The following is a 20,010-nucleotide window of genomic DNA, read 5'->3' on the forward strand; positions in this document are numbered from 1 at the left end:
TCAAAATAATCGTCAATCGTCAAAGCCTATTGTATTCTAAGTTACACACAAGCACATGCATGCATCCACCATATAAGTAATGGCATGTCTCCTCCTGACAGTTAATAACGATATTAACCACCATATGGACAAATACTCAAAATATTCCACAAAGTCAAAGTCTACGGGATGGTCGGTCAAACATGTGCGTAATGTCTGAAAATATTTGTTTCAGAGCCATAAATGTAATCATTAAATGTTCTTCAGTTGGCATAGTTTTCTCAATGTTTATGCACAATGTGGTACTCCATTATTTTCACTGACTCAACTTCTTTCGCTGAAGTAAATAGGGTAATTGATTCACTGTAGGGATGTCCGATAATGGCTTTTTGCCGATATCCAATATTCCGATATTGTCCAACTCTTTAATTACCGATACCGATATCAACTGATACCGATATCAACCGATATATACAGTCGTGGAATTAACACATTATTATGCCTAATTTGGACAACCAGGTATGGTGAAGATAAGGTAAGGTAATAATAAAATAAAATAAGATAAATAAATTAAAAACATTTTCTTGAATAAAAGAGAAAGTAAAACAATATAAAAACAGTTACATTGAAACTAGTAATTAATGAAAATGAGTAAAAATTAACTGTTAAAGGTTAGTACTATTACTGGACCAGCAGCACGCACAATCATGTGTGCTTACGTACTGTATCCCTTGCAGACTGTATTGATATATATTGATATATAATGTAGGAACCAGAATATTAATAACAGAAAGAAACAACCCTTTTGTGTGAATGAGTGTGAATGAGTGTAAATGGGGGAGGAAGGTTTTTTGGGTTGGTGCACTAATTCTTTATAAAATAATTTTAAATAATTAATAATTTAATAATAAAATAACAACAAAAAAACCCGATACCGATAATAAAAAAACTGATACCGATAATTTCCCATATTACATTTTAATGCATTAATCGGACGATAATATCGGACATCTCTAATTCACCGGAGTCTCTAGTTGCTGAGTGCGTGCACAAGAAGTCCCCAACCTCCTCAAGACTGAGTCGAGGTCGAGTACCTGTGACTCAGTGAAACACGAGTCCTCGTAAGCCTGCGAGTCAGTGAAAATCAAGTCTTCGTCGAGTACCTGTGACTGAGTGGAACACGAGTCCTCGTCAGCCCGTAAGTCAGTGAAACTCCAGTCTCTGTCAAACACCTGTGAGTCGGTAAAGCTTGGGTCTTCATCAACTCAGGAGTTAGTGAAATTTGAGTCTTTGTCGAGCACCCTTGAATCAGGAACAATCGAGTCCTCGTCAGCCTGTGACTCACTGAAACTCGAGTCTTTGTCAAACATCTGCGAGTCAGTTGGTAATAAACCAGTCTTGTGACTCTGCCAGCTTGCATGCACTTTATGTATGCAAATGTTGTGAAATAGTGCGTACATAATCATAGCTACGTATGCTAACCTGTGCAGTGTGCAATAATACCTAAACACACACGCAATAAGTGCAATAGGGCAATGTGCAATTTACACCAGCACTTAACAAACTTGTGAATTAGCACTTCGTAACAGGCAATGTGCAATTGTCTAAAGCACTTGAGGACTTTAGCAATCTTATACTTAAAACCAACTGTATGGTCGTTTAATTGCTGCTCTGTCATTGGTAATTTGTTTTATTGTTTCATTTTATTAGGTCCTACTGCACTTTCTATTATTATTGTTTTATTATTATTGTTTTCTGCAGTCCTGTTCTTATGTGCTTGGCATTAATTGCCGCAGGAACAAAAGATGGAAATTGGCCACTGGCTACAATCTTGCATATTTACATGAGTGTGTTCATTAGTATGTACTGTCCCTCTTTTAAAAATAAAGTCAACGTGAAACTTGGGTCTACGTTAACCCAAGTGTTTGTGAAACTTTGAGCCTTTGTCGAGCACTCGTGAATCAGGAAAACCCGAGTCACTGAAACTCGAGTTTTTGTCGAACACTCGTGAGTCAGTGAAACTCAGGTCTCTGTCAACCCAAGTGTTAGTGAAACTTTGAGTCTTTGTCAAACACTCTTGAGTCAGTGAAACTCGGGTCTTTGTCAACCCCAGACTTGGTGAAATTTGAATCTTTGTCGAGCGCCGGCGAGTCAGGAAAACTTGGGTCATCGTCAACCTGTGAGTCAAAGAAACTCGAGTCGTCGTCAAGCACACGTGACTCAAAGAAACTAAAAATCTAATCTGTCGAGTCACGGAAACTTAAAGGCCTACTGAAACCCACTACTACCGACCACGCAGTCTGATAGTTTATATATCAATGATGAAATCTTAACATTGCAACACATGCCAATATGGCCGGGTTAGCTTACTAAAGTGCAATTTTAAATTTTGCGCGAAATATCCTGCTGAAAACGTCTTGGTATGATGACGTCAGCGTGTGACGTCACGGATTGTGGAGGACATTTTGGGACAGCATGGCGGCCAGCTATTAAGTCGTCTGTTTTCATCGCAAAATTCCACAGTATTCTGGACATCTGTGTTGGTGAATCTTTTGCAATGGAGACAACAAAGAAGAAAGCTGTTGGTGGGAAGCGGTGTATTGCGGCCGACTGCAGCAACACAAACACAGCCGGTGTTTCATTGTTTACATTCCCGGAAGATGACAGTCAAGCTTTACCATTGGCCTGTGGAGAACCGGGACAACAGAGACTTTTACCAGGAGGACTTTGAATTGGTTGCGCGGACACGGTACCGTGAGTACGCATGCAGCTGCGGCTTCCAAACATTTGATGGCTTGCCCGTACGTGCGTGCCGCTATGTGCATGTCGCTATGTGCATGTCACGTACGTAACTTTGGGAACTTTGGGGAAATATATGTGCTGTATCAACTTTGGGGAGGTGAACGGTACTTTGGGCTGTGGGATTGAGTGTGTTGTGCAGGTGTTTGAGTTGTATTGGCGGGTTATATGGACGGGAGGGGGGAGGTGTTTGTTATGCGGGATTAATTTGTGGCATATTAAATATAAGCCTGGTTGAGTTGTGGCTAATAGAGTATATAAATGTCTTGTGTTTATTTACTGTTTTAGTCATTCCCAGCTGAATATCAGATCCCACCCGCCTCTCACAGCATCTTCCCTATCTGAATCGCTCCCACTGCCCTCTAGTCCTTCATTCTCACTTTCCTCATCCACGAATCTTTCATCCTCGCTCAAATTAATGGGGAAATTGTCGCTTTCTCGATCCAAATAGCTCTCGCTGCTGGTGGCCATGATTGTAAACAATGTACAGATGTGAGGAGCTCCACAACCTGTGACGTCACGCTACTCGTCTGCTACTTCCGGTACAGGCAAGGCTTTTTTATCAGCGACCAAATGTTGCGAACTTTATCGTCAATGTTCTCTACTAAATCCTTTCAGCAAAAATATGGCAATATCGCAAAATGATCAAGTATTACACATAGAATGGACCTGCTATCCCCGTTTAAATAAGAAAATCACATTTCAGTAGGCCTTTAAGTCTTTGCCCCCCCAAAAAAATTTGTGAGTCAGTAAAGCTTGGGTTTTCCTCAATCCATGAGTTAGTGAAACTTGAGTTTCAGTCGGGCACCCTCGAGTTAGGATAAGTCGAGTCCTTGTCAGCTTCTGAGCCATTAAAACGTTAGTCTTTTTCACCCAGTGAATCAGTAAATCTCGACTTTTTGTCGAGTACCCGGGATCCAGTGAAACTCCAGTCTTCCTCAGTGCACGTGTCAATGATACGTGAGTATTTGTTGATCACCTGTGAGCCAGAGAAATTTGAGCCTTCCTCAATACATGAGTCAGTGAAACTTGAGTCTTTGTGGAGCACCTGTGAGTCAGTGAAACACATTTCTACATACACAGTGAAAATAACAGTTGTCCAATTAGGGACATGTTTTTAGCGAGCGGTAGCAGGGGTGAGTAAATAAACAAGTTAATATTTCACGTTGATGATTCATATACGTGTATCTCTAACACAAAGTAAACCAAGTCACCTTTTCCCCCCCTTAAACATTACCCTGCCAGCCATAGATTGGGACTATATGTTAATGCATGCATGACTTTTTAAATATTTCATTGCATTCGTGAAATGATGAAAGCCAAAAGGATGAAGTCCTAAAAAAAGTGAGCCATGTGGCAGTCTTCATGTATAATGAATGCAGGACTCCGTGAGGAGCGTGTACCTCAGCTGATGAAAGGCTTTGAAGGCACACCGCGTGGTAACCCTTGTGTAATAATCACACGGCTTCAATTGCAGCTGACACCCTGCCCACAGGGGGGAGGCGAGGGGGGAAGGGGGGGAGGGACCAACTGCTGCTGTGCTTAACTAGCGCTGGAAGAAGTTCACCATGTTGTTGACATTTGCTGTTTACTCCTGGCAGGTTACGGCTACTTAACGGAGTACAAAAGTCCCACAAATACCGCGATACGCTGTCTAAAAAGATATCACTTTCTCACTGTATGTGTAAAATGTATGGACCGATAAATGCAATATCCAGTCATTCCATGAATTTGTGATGCCACGATCACGACAATTCATGCAAATTAGACTAGACTTAAATTTAGGCTTAGACTTCCTTTTTATTGTCATTCAAATTTGAACTTTACAGCACAGATAAGAACAAAATTTTGTTACATAAGCTCATGGTAGTGCAGGATAAAAAAGCAATAAGGTGCATATATAAATGATAAATATATATAAATAATATATATATAATAAATAAATATATATAAATAAATAAATAGATTACTGTACAGATAAATATATTGCACTTTTTCACATGCGTCCACGTTTATGGATGTATGTTGTATTGTCTTTTTTATTCCAGCGAGTTAATCCATTTTGGGGGGAGTTGAGGGGATAATTTAATTATGAAGCGTTCAAGAGTCTTACAGCCTGAGGGAAGAAGCTGTTACAGAACCTGGATGTTCTGCTTCGGAGGCTGCGGAACCTCTTTCTAGAGTCCAGCAGTGAAAACAGTCCTTGGTGGGGGTGAGAGGAGTCTTTGCAGACTTACTGAGCCCTGGTCAGGCAGCGGCTTTTTGCGATCTCCTGGATAGGAGGAAGAGGAGTCCTGATGATCAATCCTTGCACATTATGTCAGGCCAATGCCCCCAACTTCAGTTTTGCCAATTTAATTTTTCTCTGAATGTTAGTGATGTGCGATACCACTGATGTTCTTACCGATCGGAGTAACATTTTCGGCTGGTATCAGCGATACTGATCCGATTCTTTGTGTAAATATACCTAATGTGTTCAACAAAATGTGTATTTAATTTTTTTTTTTTTTTTTTGTCCTGTCCAGCTACTCAGGCAAATCATATAGTTGATGTAGATGCCCGTATCGGCTGTACATATTTACTTTACACAAGAGAAGTGTGGGATACTTCTCTTGTTGCCTTATTTGTATTTGACTTTATTAAATGGATTTATATTATTTGGTGCAGCCGGGCCGGAGCAGAAAGAGGAAAAAAAGGAAGACATAGGGGGACATTGCGGGGACAAGAGGGGGATAAGACAGAGACAACAACAACAGCAACAGCAAACACAACAATAACAACAACAGAACAACATCAGCAAAGAGGATATGTACAAATATGATAGTAAAAGTAATAGCAAAGAAGCAGTTAGTGAAATCAATAATAATAATACAGAAATGACAATGAACATTATTACACTACAAATGAAGCAATACAAATACCAATAGAAAAAGCACTATTGATAATGAATAATAACAATAATTACCTCTATTATCAACAATACAATTGTTTCAAATGCAACAATACATATATGTAATGAGAACTTCAAATACAAAAGAAAGCAGATGAATGGAGGGGAAAAAGTAAACTGTATTAACCTTGTAGATTGTTATAGTAACAATAGGTTAATCTTTGTCAGTGTGCCGTGTGTTACCCAGTTTCCCCTATATAAAATGTGTATTTCAACTTGTTGCTCCTCTTGTGGCAATCATCTTCAAATGATATCAAATCACAGGGTGAAACAAACGATGGCGTTATTATTCACTGAATGCATTATCTTATTTATATTCAACTCTGTATGTAGTGTCTCCAAATAGCCTACAATAAAAGGATACATTTTTAAACTGGGGGTTAAATCACAATTATTCCCGAGCGGGGCGCACACTGCTGCTCACTGCTCCCCTCACCGCCCAGGGGGTGAACATGGGGATGGGTCAAATGCAGAGGGACTTTAACTTTAACATACACTTGCTGTTTTGTAATATTGTATCACTCATTTTAACTGCTAGTAATTTTCTTAAACACGACGTTCAAAATGGTTGTTTTATTGCAATTATTATGTATCATTTTATGAAACTTTACCTGAATCTTGGCCTTTTTTGCCTATATTAATGTAGTGTCATACACTTTGTGTATGCCCAACGTTTCCAACACGTTTCATTTAATTAAGATCTCAATGATTTAGTTACTTTACACTGTGTTCCTGTTCATTATATACATCATGTCAAATAACTGAAGTATCAAAAGTATTGATATTTTGATTTGGAAATCGATTTTGAAGCGTACAAATCTGGTATCGGCGGTATCAATATTCAGTATCGATCATGTGACCTATTACCTGTACAATGCAAATAAAAAACAAACTGAAACCTTTAAAGAGGAAACATATAAAATAAAAATAAAAATTGAAATAACCTGGCTTCTTGCCCGGAAAAGGGTGGAGTGCCATCTCCGGGTTGGGGAGGAGATCTTCCCCCACGTGGAGGAGTTCAAGTACCTCGGAGTCTTGTTCACGAGTGAGGGAAGAGTGGATTGTGAGATCGACAGGCGGATCGGTGCGGCGTCTTCAGTAATGCGGACGCTGTATCGATCCGTTGTGGTGAAGAAGGAGCTGAGCCGGAAGGCAAAGCTCTCAATTTACCGGTCGATCTACGTTCCCATCCTCACCTATGGTCATGAGCTTTGGGTTATGACCGAAAGGACAAGATCACGGGTACAAGCGGCCGAAATGAGTTTCCTCCGCCGGGTGGCGGGGCTCTCCCTTAGAGATAGGGTGAGAAGCTCTGCCATCCGGGAGGAGCTCAAAGTAAAGCCGCTGCTCCTCCACATCGAGAGGAGCCAGATGAGGTGGTTTGGGCATCTGGTCAGGATGCCACCCGAACGCCCCCCTAGGGAGGTGTTTAGGGCACGTCCGACCGGTAGGAGGCCACGGGGAAGACCCAGGACACGTTGGGAAGACTATGTCTCCCGGCTGGCCTGGGAACGCCTCGGGGTCCCACAGGAAGAGCTGGACGAAGTGGCTGGGGAGAGGGAAGTCTGGGCTTCCCTGCTTAGGCTGCTGCCCCCGCGACCCGACCTCGGATAAGCGGAAGAAGATGGATGGATGGATGGATAACCTGGCTGCATAAATATGCACACCCTTAAACCAATACTTTTTTGCAGCACCTTTGGCTTTTATTACAGCATTCGGGTCTTTTTGGATAGGAGCCTAACAGCGTGGCACATCTTGATGTGGCGATATTTGCCAACTGCTCCAAATCTGATTAATTGCGAGGTCATCTCGTGTGCACAACCCTGTTCAGATCACCCCCGAGATGTTCGATTGGATTCAGGTCTGGACTCTGGCTAAGCCTTTCCAGAGCCTCAATTTTATTCCGGTGAAGCCATTCTTTTGTTGATTTAGATGTGTGCTTTGGGTCATTGTCATGCTGAAAGATGAAGTGCCTCTTCATCTTCAGCTTTCTAACAGAAGGCCGAAGGTTTTGTGCCGACACTGACTGGTATTTGGAACTCTTCATAATTCCCTCCACCCTGACTTAAGCCGCAGTTCCAGCTGAAGAAAAACAGCCCCAAAGCATGAAGCTGCAACCACCATGCTTCACTGTAGGTATTATTATTGTGGTGATGAGCAGTTTGGTTTTTGCACCAAATATACCTTTTGGAATTATGTCAAGAAAGTTCAGCCTTGGTTTGAGCAGAACAACACATTTTTCCACATGCGTTTGTGAGATTTCAAATGTCTTTTTTGCTGAATTAATTTTGTTGTTTTTTCTCTGAAGTTTTTCTTTGTAAGACAGGAGATTGTTGTCACATATACTACACAGCCAGCTCCTTCAGTATTGCCGTCGACCTCCCTGACTAGTTTCCTTCTCGTCTTATCATCAATTTTTTCTCCACTTGATGATGACAGTCTTCACTGTTTTTCATGGTATATTTACTTCCTTGGAAATTATTTTGTAGCCTTCACCTAAATGATGTTCTTGAACAACCCCTGTGATGTTTTGGAAGTTCTTGGTGGACCATGGCTAGTACTGGAAGATGAGGCTACAAAAATGTCATAAAAAGCCTACTAGAACAGCTGAACTTTATTTGGGGTTGGTCAGAGGCACTTTAATTGGTGACAAGTGTAAGCAGTATATATATATATATATATATATATTATAGTTATGTATTCAATTACATTAAGGGGAAACCCCTTAGAAATGTGTGCATAAAGATATATATATGTATATATATATATATATATATATATATATATATACGTATGTGTGTGTATATATATATATATGTATATATATATATATATATATATATATATATATGTATATATATATATATATATATATATATATATATATATATACATACACATGAGTGCAGCTGCGATAGGCTCCAGCACCCCCCGCGACCCCAAAGGGGACAAGCGGTAGAAAATGGATGGATGGATATATATATATATATATATAAATATATCCATCCATTTTATACCGCTTATTCCCTTTGGGGTCGCGGGGGGTGCTGTAGCCTATCTCAGCTACAATCGGGCGGAAGGCGGGGTACACCCTGGACAAGTCGCCACCTCATCGCAGAGCCAACACAGATAGACAGACAACATTCACACTCACATTCACACACTAGGGCCAATTTAGTGTTGCCAATCAACTTATCCCCAGGTGCATGTCTTTGGAGGTGGGAGGAAGCCGGAGTACCCGGAGGGAACCCACGCAGTCACGGGGAGAACATGCAAACTCCGCACAGAAAGATCCTGAGCCCGGGATTGAACCCAGGACTACTCAAGACCTTCGTATTGTGAGGCAGACGCACTAACCCCTCTTACACCGTGCTGCCCTATATATATATATATATATATATATATATATATATATATATATATATATATATATATATATATATGTATGTGTGGGAAAAAAATCACAAGACTATTTCATCTCTACAGGCCTGTTTCATGAGGGGGGGTACCCTCAATCATCAGGAGAAAATCTCCTGATGATTGAGGGTACCCCCCCTCATGAAACAGGCCTGTAGAGATGAAATAGTCTTGTGATTTTTTTCCCACACATACATATATTGCGCTCTACTACGGTATCGAGCACTATTTTTTGGATAACCTTATTAAGACATATATATATATATATATATATATATATATATATATATATATATATATATATATATATATATATATATATAAATGTTTTAATCAGATTAATCAAACTCTAAAGCTGTTATTAATCATGATTAATCACAGATTCTTATTTGTTTGCATAAATAAATTTAGTAAAGAAAATACCCCAATATTTGGGTATAAATACAGTTTTTTTAGTCGGAATGTCTTACATAAATGTTTTTTTTTAATTGTTTTACTGAACTGCAAGTCATAAGTTTGCTCAAAACTTGGTGGAAATTAAGTGCACATTTTGAAAGGTTTTGCAGTTTGCAATAATCTTGCAAACAAGGTACAGTTACTAATCGATAACGTATTAAACAACTTAATGAAACACCAGTTTCTCTTTAGTTTAAAAAAAACTGTTGAAACGAACAAGCTTGTTTACCTTTTTCAGATGACAATGCTGATCTCTTTTTTTTTTTTTGGGTACAATGCGACCCCAGCTTGTTGTGATTGCTCACAGATGTCCAATGTTCTCCAGGGAACAAAATTAATTCACATTCAATCTGTAGTTGCAAGTTGATGCTCTTGTTTGTGTAGTACAGGTATATATATTGTGCGACAGGTATTGTACGACAGATGTTAATGACATCTTCTCACAGGACTTGGTCTTCACAGATGTTAGATGTCCTACATGCGGTGGCTGTCCATTTAGCAAAGGTATATGTTTAACTTACCGTATTTTTCGGACTATAAGTCACAGTTTTTTTTCATAGTTTGGCCGGGGGTGCGACTTATACTCAGGAGCGACTTATGTGTGAAATTATTAACACATTATCGTAAATAATCAAACAATAATATTTAGCTCATTCACGTAAGAGACTAGACGTATAAGATTTCATGGGATTTAGCGATTAGGAGTGACAGATTGTTTGGTAAACGTATAGCATGTTCTATATGTTATAGTTATTTGAATGACTCTTACCATAATATGTTACGTTAACATACCAGGCACGTTATCATTTGGTTATTTATGCGTCATATAACGTACACTTATTCAGCCTGTTGTTCACTATTCTTTATTTATTTTGAATTGCCTTTCAAATGTCTATTCTTGGTGTTGGCTTTTATCAAATAAAATTCCCCCAAAAATGCGACTTATATATGTTTTTTTCCTTCTTTATTATGCATTTTCGGCTGGTGCGACTTATACTCCGGAGCGACTTATACTCCGAAAAATACGGTAACTGTGCTACTTTTGTTGACAACATTGAATCAGTAAACTTTGCCAGCGTAGCGTTCTCCTCTGCTTGGTGTCGATGTAACTAACATTCATGCAACCATGTAGATATCAGCGCGGCAGCACCAGCTGACCGGCAGCAACCGTCACTGCTCGCTGAGGATGGTGACTGCTGCTTGCTTTCACCTCAGAGTCTACAAAACACAAAAAAAAGTATCCAATATCCCTAGAAAAAGTCATTAGATTTGTCGTTAGTAGCTGCCAAGAGGATTGACAACACTGTCGGCGCCATCCTCGAGTATGTGTTTCTCTTTAAGATGGTATTATAAACTTGATGTGCGTCGATGATAAAAAAAAAAATGTTTGTTGCTGCAATATCAACAAGTTGCCTTAGTTTTATCCAAAAGTTCTGTTTTGAAGCGAAATTGGCCGCCTATCATCGTGATCACAGACTGTGTCACAAACGCACGCGTCTTAACCCGGAAGTGATTAATCATCATTCATATTTTTGACAACGCAATAATTAATTTGTATTAATCACATTAAAGCGTTAAGGTTGACAGCCCTAATATACAACACCCAAAACCAGTGAAGTTGGAACGTTGTGTAAATCGTAAATAAAAACAGAATACAATGATTTGCAAATCCTTTTCAACCTATATTCAAATGAATAGACTGCACAGACAAGATATTTAACGTTCGAACTGGTAAACTTTGTTATTTTTTGCAAATATTAGCTCATTTGGAATTTGATGCCTTCAACATGTTTAAAAAAAGCTGGCAAAAGTGGCAAAAAAGACTGAGAAAGTTGGGGAATGCTCATCAAACACTTATTTGGAACATCCCACAAGTGAACAGGCTAATTGGGAACAGGTGGGTGCCATGATTGGGTATGAAAGCAGCTTCCATGAAATGCTCAGTCATTCACAAACAAGGATGGGGCGAGGGTCACCACTTTGTCAACAAAAGCGTGAGCAAATCGTTGAACAGTTTAAGAACAACATTTCTCATTGAGCTATTGCAAGGCATTTAGGTATTTCACTCCATCTACGATCCGTAATATCATCAAAAGGTAAAACAAATCTGGACAAATCTGTCACGGCGAGGGTCTGCTTACAGAGGTTTGTTCTCCTGGAATGCAAGACTGACGGCTCCGAACGAAGGCATTAAGGTAGGATTAGATTTATCTAATATAAATCACCCAACTACCAAAATACAGGCAATCCACAGCATACAGCAAACAACAAAAAGGCAAGCGTGCCTAACAAACGTAAAGCTTAGATTTAGCATAGGCTATGGCATGGAACAAAAACTTACTTGGCAAAGGCGTGACGCAAAGAATGAAGCCAGAACGAGTGATCAACAAAGGCAGACTTAAATAGTGGTCTCTTGATTAGACACAGGTGTGTCCCGAACGCAAGAGGCAGGTGAAAATCATAGGTCGCCATGGAAACTAAAACAAACAAGGGTGCGCAAAAACAGGAACTATGGAGTCCAACTAAACAAAACATGATCCGGACCACGGATCATGACAAAATGACTGCACGTGAGCCACATTACGGACCTTCGATCCCTCAGGCGGTACTGCATCAAAAAGCGACATCAGTGTGTAAAGGATATCACCACACGGGCTCAGGAACACTTCAGAAAACCACTGTCAGTAACTGCAGTTGGTCGCTACATCTGTAAGTGCAAGTTAAAACTCTACTATGCAAAGCGAAAGCCATTCATCAACAACACCCAGAAACGCTGCCGGCTTCGCAGGGCCCGAGCTCATCCAAGATGGATTGATACAAAGTGGAAAAGTGTTCTGTGGTCTGACGAGTTGACATTTGAAATTGTTTTTGCAAACTGTGGACGTCGTGTCCTCCGGGCCAAAGAGGAAAAGAACCATCCGGACTGGCATGGGTAACTTACACATCTTTGAAGACCCAGCAGATTCGGTCATATTTTCAGTAGACCCATAATAAATTCATAAAAGAACCAAACTTCATGAATGTTTTTTGTGACAAATGAACGTACATACATATACATATATACACACATAAATATATACACGTATATACATATACACACACACAAAAAAAAATAATAAAAAATATATATATATATACACAAAAAAAAAAAAAAAAAAAAATATATATATATATATATATATTATTATTATTATTATTATTAATTTTTTTTTTCACACCGGCACCCAGACACATTTTTTTCCCTCGATGTGGCCCCCGAGTCAAAAATATTGCCCAGGTCTGACCTATACAATAGTGGACACCACCTCACATGTTACTGCCTTTTTTCGACAGCTAAATAATGATCACATAACAGCTGATTGTTACGGTGAGGATTATGGCGATGCAAGTCACGCTTAGTCTTCAGGGATGGATGCTATAGTTCTGTGTTGTGTGCACATAAGGCCAGTGGTCCCAGTGCATCCTATTTATCATCTGCCTGCGTCTTGGCAGTTAAGCTGAGTTCATTAATTAATGCGTGTTTATGTACTGTAACGTCTGAGGGAACAAGTCGTACTGCAGCGCCTCGGCGTGAGAGACCTGACCTGGTTAGAAAATCGCCACGTAGAGTCGCGGCCGCGCCCACCAGCCGTCACCGCTTAGTCAGAAAGGTCAAACCGTTTTACAGCTGACATTTTCACACACGCTTAATGAAGCGTTAGGGTGGTAACTTGACATTATGCTTATTGGAGGTCAGGTGTTTAAGGCTACAAAGTAAAGAAAGCACCTTAAAGTTGATGTATTGAAAAAGAAAGGTTTTTTACTTGAGTCATTTTATCTTACTGGAATAAAGCTGCTAAGTCCAATTCAGTATTAATTCCAGTCCAAATATACATTAAGTTTGTCCAGTTATTATTCACACTTTTGCCTCATTAAAGAGGTCATATGATTTTTTTTTTCTAGATTTAAGACACTTCCTTGTGGTCTATATAACATGTAATGGTGGTTCTTTGGTGAACATTTTGCATAAAATATGTTTTTACAGACCAATACGTGCCTCCACTTCGACAGCGTCTATTCCCCGCCGTGTTTGTTGTACAAACCCCGTTTTCATATGAGTTGGGAAATTGTGTTAGATGTAAATATAAAAGGAATACATTAATTTGCAAATCCTTTTCAACCCATATTCAATTGAATGCACTACAAAGACAAGATATTTGATGTTCTAACTCATAAACATTATTTATTTTTTTTGCAAATAATAATTAACTTAGAGATTCATGGCTGCAACATGTGCCAAAGTAGTTGGGAAAGGGCATGTTCACCACTGTGTTACATCACCTTCTCTTTTAACAACACTCAATAAACGATTGGGAACTGAGGAAACTAATTGTTGAAGCTTTGAAAGTGGAATTCTTTCCCATTCTTGTTTTATGTAGAGCTTCAGTCGTTCAACAGTCCGGGATCTCCGCTGTCGAATTTTACGCTTCATAATGCGCCACACATTTTTGATGTGAGACAGGTCTGGACTACAGGCGGTCCAGGAAAGTACCCGCACTCTTTTTTTTACGAAGCCACGCTGTTGTAACACGTGTTGAATGTGGCTTGTCATTTTCTTGCTGAAATAAGCAGGCGCGTCCATGAAAAAGACGGCGCTTAGATGGCAGCATTTGTTGTTCCAACACCTGTATGTACCTTTCAGCATTAATGGTGCCCTCACAGATGTGTAAGTTACCCATGTCTTGGGCACTAATGCACCCCCATACATCACAGATGCTGGCTTTTAAACTTTGCGTCGATAACAGTCTGGATGGTTCGCTTCCCCTTTGGTCCGGATGACACAATGTCCAATATTTCCAAAAACAATTTGAAATGTGGACTCGTCAGACCACAAAACACATTTCCATTTTGCATGAGTCCATCTTAGATGATCTCAGGCCCAGAGAAGCCGGCGGCGTTTCTGGATGCTGTTGATAAATGGCTTTCGCTTTGCATAGTAGAGTTTTAACTTGCACTTACAGATGTAGAGACAAACTGTATTTAGTGACAGTGGTTTTTTGAAGTGTTCCTGAACCCATGTGGTGATATCCTTTAGAGATTGATGTCGGTTTTTGATACAGTGCCGTCTGAGGGATCGAAGGTCACGGTCATTCAATGTTGGTTTCAGTTTGAACATCAAATATGTTGTCTTTGTAGCATATTCAACTGAATATGGGTTGAATATGATTTGAAAATCCTCATTGTACTCCGTTTATATTTACATCTAACACAATTTCCCAACTCATACGGAAACGGGGTTTGTATATACACACACAAATAAATAAAAAAAATAAAAATAAAAATATATATATATATATACATATACACAGATATATATATATATATATACATATATATATATATAAATATATATATATATATATATATATATATATATATATTTATATATATAAAACTAGTTGCTTTTTTTACTGTTACTTGTATATTTTTACACATTTACACATGACATTTCTTTGAAAGTTATTTCAAAGTACTACTGATTTCAGTTTGTGTAAATTGTTTTCACATGACAGAAAAAAAACACATCACATCAGTAATAATGTATGTATTGATACCGAAATCGTTACCATAGCAACCCCTTGCTTCCTTACAAGTACGCAACAAATCACATCTGATCTTTCACAAGACAGTAGAGCCTTCAGGTCAGTTCATTGTAAGAACTACAAACCCCGTTTCCATATGAATTGGGAAATTGTGTTAGATGTAAATATAAACGGAATACAATGATTTGCAAATAATTTTCAACCCATATTCAGTTGAATATGCTACAAAGACAACATATTTGATGTTCAAACTCATAAACGTTTTTTTTTTGCAAATAATCATTAACTTTAGAATTTGATGCCAGCAACACGTGACAAAGAAGTTGGGAAAGGTGACAATAAATACTGACAAAGTTGAGGAATGCTCATCAAACACTTATTTGGAACATCCCACAGGTGTGCAGGCAAATTGGGAACAGGTGGGTGCCATGATTGGGTATAAAAGTAGATTCCATGAAATGCTCAGTCATTCACAAACAAGGATGGGACGAGGGTCACCACTTTGTCAACAAATGTGTGAACAAATTGTTGAACAGTTTAAGAAAAACCTTTCTCAACCAGCTATTGCGAGGAATTTAGGGATTTCAACATCTATGGTCCGTAATATCATCAAAAGGTTCAGAGAATCTGGAGAAATCACTGCACATAAGCAGCTAAGCCCGTGACCTTCGATCCCTCAGGCTGTACTGCATCAACAAGCGACATCAGTGTGTAAATGATATCACCACATGGGCTCAGGAACACTTCAGAAACCCACTGTCAGTAACTACAGTCCGTCGCTACATCTGTAAGTGCAAGTTAAAACTCTCCTATGCAAGGCGAAAACCGTTTATCAACAATACCCAGAAACACTGTCGGCTTCGCTGGGCCTGAGCTCATCTAAGATGGACTGATACAAAGTGGAAAAGTGTTCTGTGGTCTGACGAGTCCACATTTCAAATTGTTTTTGGAAACTGTCGACGTTGTGTCCTCCGGATTAAAGAGGAAAAGAACCATCCGGATTTTTATAGGCGCAAAGTTGAAAAGCCAGCATCTGTGATGGTATGGGGGTGTATTAGTGCCCAAGACATGGGTAACTTACACATCTGTGAAGGCGCCATTAATGCTGAAAGGTACATACAGGTTTTGGAGCAACATATGTTCCCATCCAAGCAACGTTACCATGGACGCCCCTGCTTATTTCAGCAAGACAATGCCAAGCCACGTGTTACATCAATGTGGCTTCATAGTAAAAGAGTGCGGGTACTAGACTGGCCTGCCTGTAGTCCAGACCTGTCTCCCATTGAAAATGTGTGGCACATTATGAAGCCTAAAATACCACAACGGAGACCCCCGGACTGTTGAACAACTTAAGCTGTACATCAAGCAAGAATGGGAAATAATTCCACCTGAGAAGCTTAAAAAATGTGTCTCCTCAGTTCCCAAACGTTTACTGAGTGTTGTTAAAAGGAAAGGCCATGTAACACAGTGGTGAACATGCCCTTTTCCAAACTACTTTGGCACGTGTTGCAGCCATGAAATTCTAAGTTAATTATTACTTGCAAAAAAAATAAATAAAAGTTTATGAGTTTGAACATCAAATATCTTGTCTTTGTAGTGCATTCAATTGAATATGGGTTGAAAAGGATTTGCAAATCATTGTATTCCGTTTATATTTACATCTAACACAATTTCCCAACACATATGGAAACGGGGTTTGTACTTTGGTTTTCATGCTGACAACCCAAAACTCAAGTCTACTCATATTGTCAATCAACACACAAACACACGCACACACTTACACACAGAGTGATGAAAGAGAACCAAGCCCTCAGAGATGATTCATGGGCAGTATGCATTATTAATAAAACACTCGCATCTCTGCACTCCACTTGAGTCCATGAAAGAGTGTTCTCATGCAGGGCCGTCTCTGCAGCTGCGACCCAAAACTACTCGGTCCACAGGGGGTGGATTGTCAAATATGTTCCTAAATGTCACGCTTTAACTGTTTTCACGCGAACACGAGGCGTTTTCGAAAGACGTCCATACAAGCAAACCAACTATCAGTCAAAGATTATTTATATAGCCCTAAATCACGAGTGTCTCAAAGGGCTGCACAAGCCACGACGACATCCTCGGCTCAGATCTCACAGGTGATGAAAAGCGAGTCAGAGCTTTTCTTCCTGTCACACATGCACCACAAAAATTTTAGTTTTTTTACTTTCCAGCACTCTTATTTTGGTCAGGTCCACTTCTTGTCGGCGTTTATTATCGGGCACCTGTACCGTAATTTACAACATATCAAAACACAGAAAATCAATGCAACAATTTTATTGTAAAATTTCACAGCTATGTGCAATTCCCTTATGAAAAGTACAGGTTTGGATACTACAGAGACCTCCCAGTGCCCCATTGTCAGTATGTGCACACAACTGAAGAATGACATAGATACCAAACAAGTAACATATGGGATGCAAGAGAATCTCAACCAAGCTTTGTAACTCGTCTTTTTTTTTTTTTACAACATACATATTAGAAACTTTTATAATGAAATGTTGTATTGATAAGTATCGCAATGAACAGCAGACATCACAAAAACGGTAAAAATGGCTAATTTGGTCCTTTTTCTTTAACATGTGTAATTTTGTGACACACACACACTTTAGTGCCATCTTTTTTATTACACAATCAATGACCTACAATGATTGTAGAATATTTAACCAATGAATGAAGGAAAGCTGTATTTTTTGTTGTATTTAGGCCGTCATTTTTGTTGTAATTTGCTACATGATTTTTCCTAAAAAAAATTTTTTTTTCATGTTAAATTTTTCAGAGGTGTACGAAAAACTGGCAATTATTCCACAATACCCCAAAGCCAAACAGTCCTTCAATTTTCAATAGGTGTAAAAACATTTTTGGATCCCTAAATATATAATGTATATATGTATGTATGTACAGTATATATATATATATATATATATATATATATATATAAATTAAATAAATACAAATATAAATTTAAATTCCAACCATGTAATAGGTTGTGTGTGTATATATATATATATATATATATATACATATATATATATATATATATATATATATATATATATATATATATATATATATATATATATATATAAATTAAATAAATACAAATATAAATTTAAATTCCAACCATGTAATAGGTTGTGTGTATATATATATATATATATATATATATATATATATATATATATATATACATATACATATATATATATATATATATATGTATATACACACACACACACATTTTTTTAACCCTGTGAAGGCCTTTTAATCAAACGTCTGTTTTCAATTAGTATAAATTTACAGTGCATGATTTATTTTTAAATATGTGACATTGTCTAATAAAAAGAATAACAAAAACTAAACAAAAAAAAAACCCATTACATCTTTGATATTTTTGTTGAATAAGATATGAGCAAAAAAGTAAAAAAAAAAAAAAAAAGAATATAAAATGTTTTTTCGTCCTTCAAAAACTAGAGCCGTCTTATCGTCTGGTTTAACACATTCAATTTAGACTAAAACACAAAGCTGATATGTAGGCGTTTTGTTCTTTTTCTTTAAACATAGTTAACTGCTAAACATATTTTAACGAACACTGAATAACCTGTAGGATGTTTGATAAGTAAAAAAAAACAAACAATCATTGCATCCTTCTGTTTTTCCGGGGGGGGGGGGGGTTGAGTGTAATTTTTAACCCCAAAACACACACGAACAAAAATGATATGCACTTTACAATTCTGGGTTTGGTATTTTCTGCTGTGAAAACAAGTAGTGTCACAATGTACATTAGGAAGGGGATTCATATGACCCTATTCGTCACGGCTTACCTGACACATGAAACGTGACAAACTTGGAGCGTCTGCTTTAGCCGGCAGGAGAATGTTGAATGTTGAATCTTAAAATGTGTTTTATGGCATTTCCAACTTTGACCACAGCGTCAGTTGCGATGTAGCGTGGCACTTTCCATCATTTTCAGCAGACTGCTTTGAAAAATAATTACCCCCCCCCCCGACCCCTTCTTCCTCTAATCTGATCCACCCAGGAATAGGGCCATATGAATCCCTTCCCTATTGTAGGCGATATGACACTACTATAGTATTCCAAAATAAAAATGCTGTTTCTTTTATTTATTAGAAAACATCAAACCTGGGTTAGCATACATTTGACATTTTATACATAAGGGGTGTCCACGTGTCACTAATGGTGTTGGGACCGACCATTGGACACTCCCTGCTGTACTGATGATTAAAAACAGAAAAACAGATAAATAATGCCAGTAAAATGAGTGCCTGATTGCTGATCAATAAAAAAAAGCTTACTTTTCACAATGGACCATACAGTAAAAAAACAAAACAAGTTTATGACACATTTTTGCATCCCCACCCTCAATTTGGGAAAGGTTGCTTTAGAGCAGTGATTCTCAAACTGTGGTACGGGTACCACTAGTGGTACGAGGGCTTTATCTAAAGAATCACTCAATGAAATATCCAAACACAGTGTTACTGTTCAAACTGTATTGTAACAGTGGCCAAAAAATGAAATATCGTTGTTAAATAAAACATCTACCTTGCTTTTAATGAATATTTGGGCTTACTACGGTACTGTATTGTATTGTTGGTCATTATGGTGATACTTGGAGATTGTTTTCTGAGGTGGTATTTGTGGGAAACGTTTGAGAACCACTGCTTGAGTGCACCAACAACACGCTGAGGCTAGTAGTGTGGCAGGATCAGCGTTAAGAGTACAGGAAAAAAAACATGACAAAAATGTGTCACATGGGACATTGTTCTCGAACGC

This window comes from Nerophis lumbriciformis, linkage group LG09 (genome assembly GCF_033978685.3).
Source record: "Nerophis lumbriciformis linkage group LG09, RoL_Nlum_v2.1, whole genome shotgun sequence".
NCBI classification, from domain to species: Eukaryota; Metazoa; Chordata; class Actinopteri; order Syngnathiformes; family Syngnathidae; genus Nerophis; species Nerophis lumbriciformis.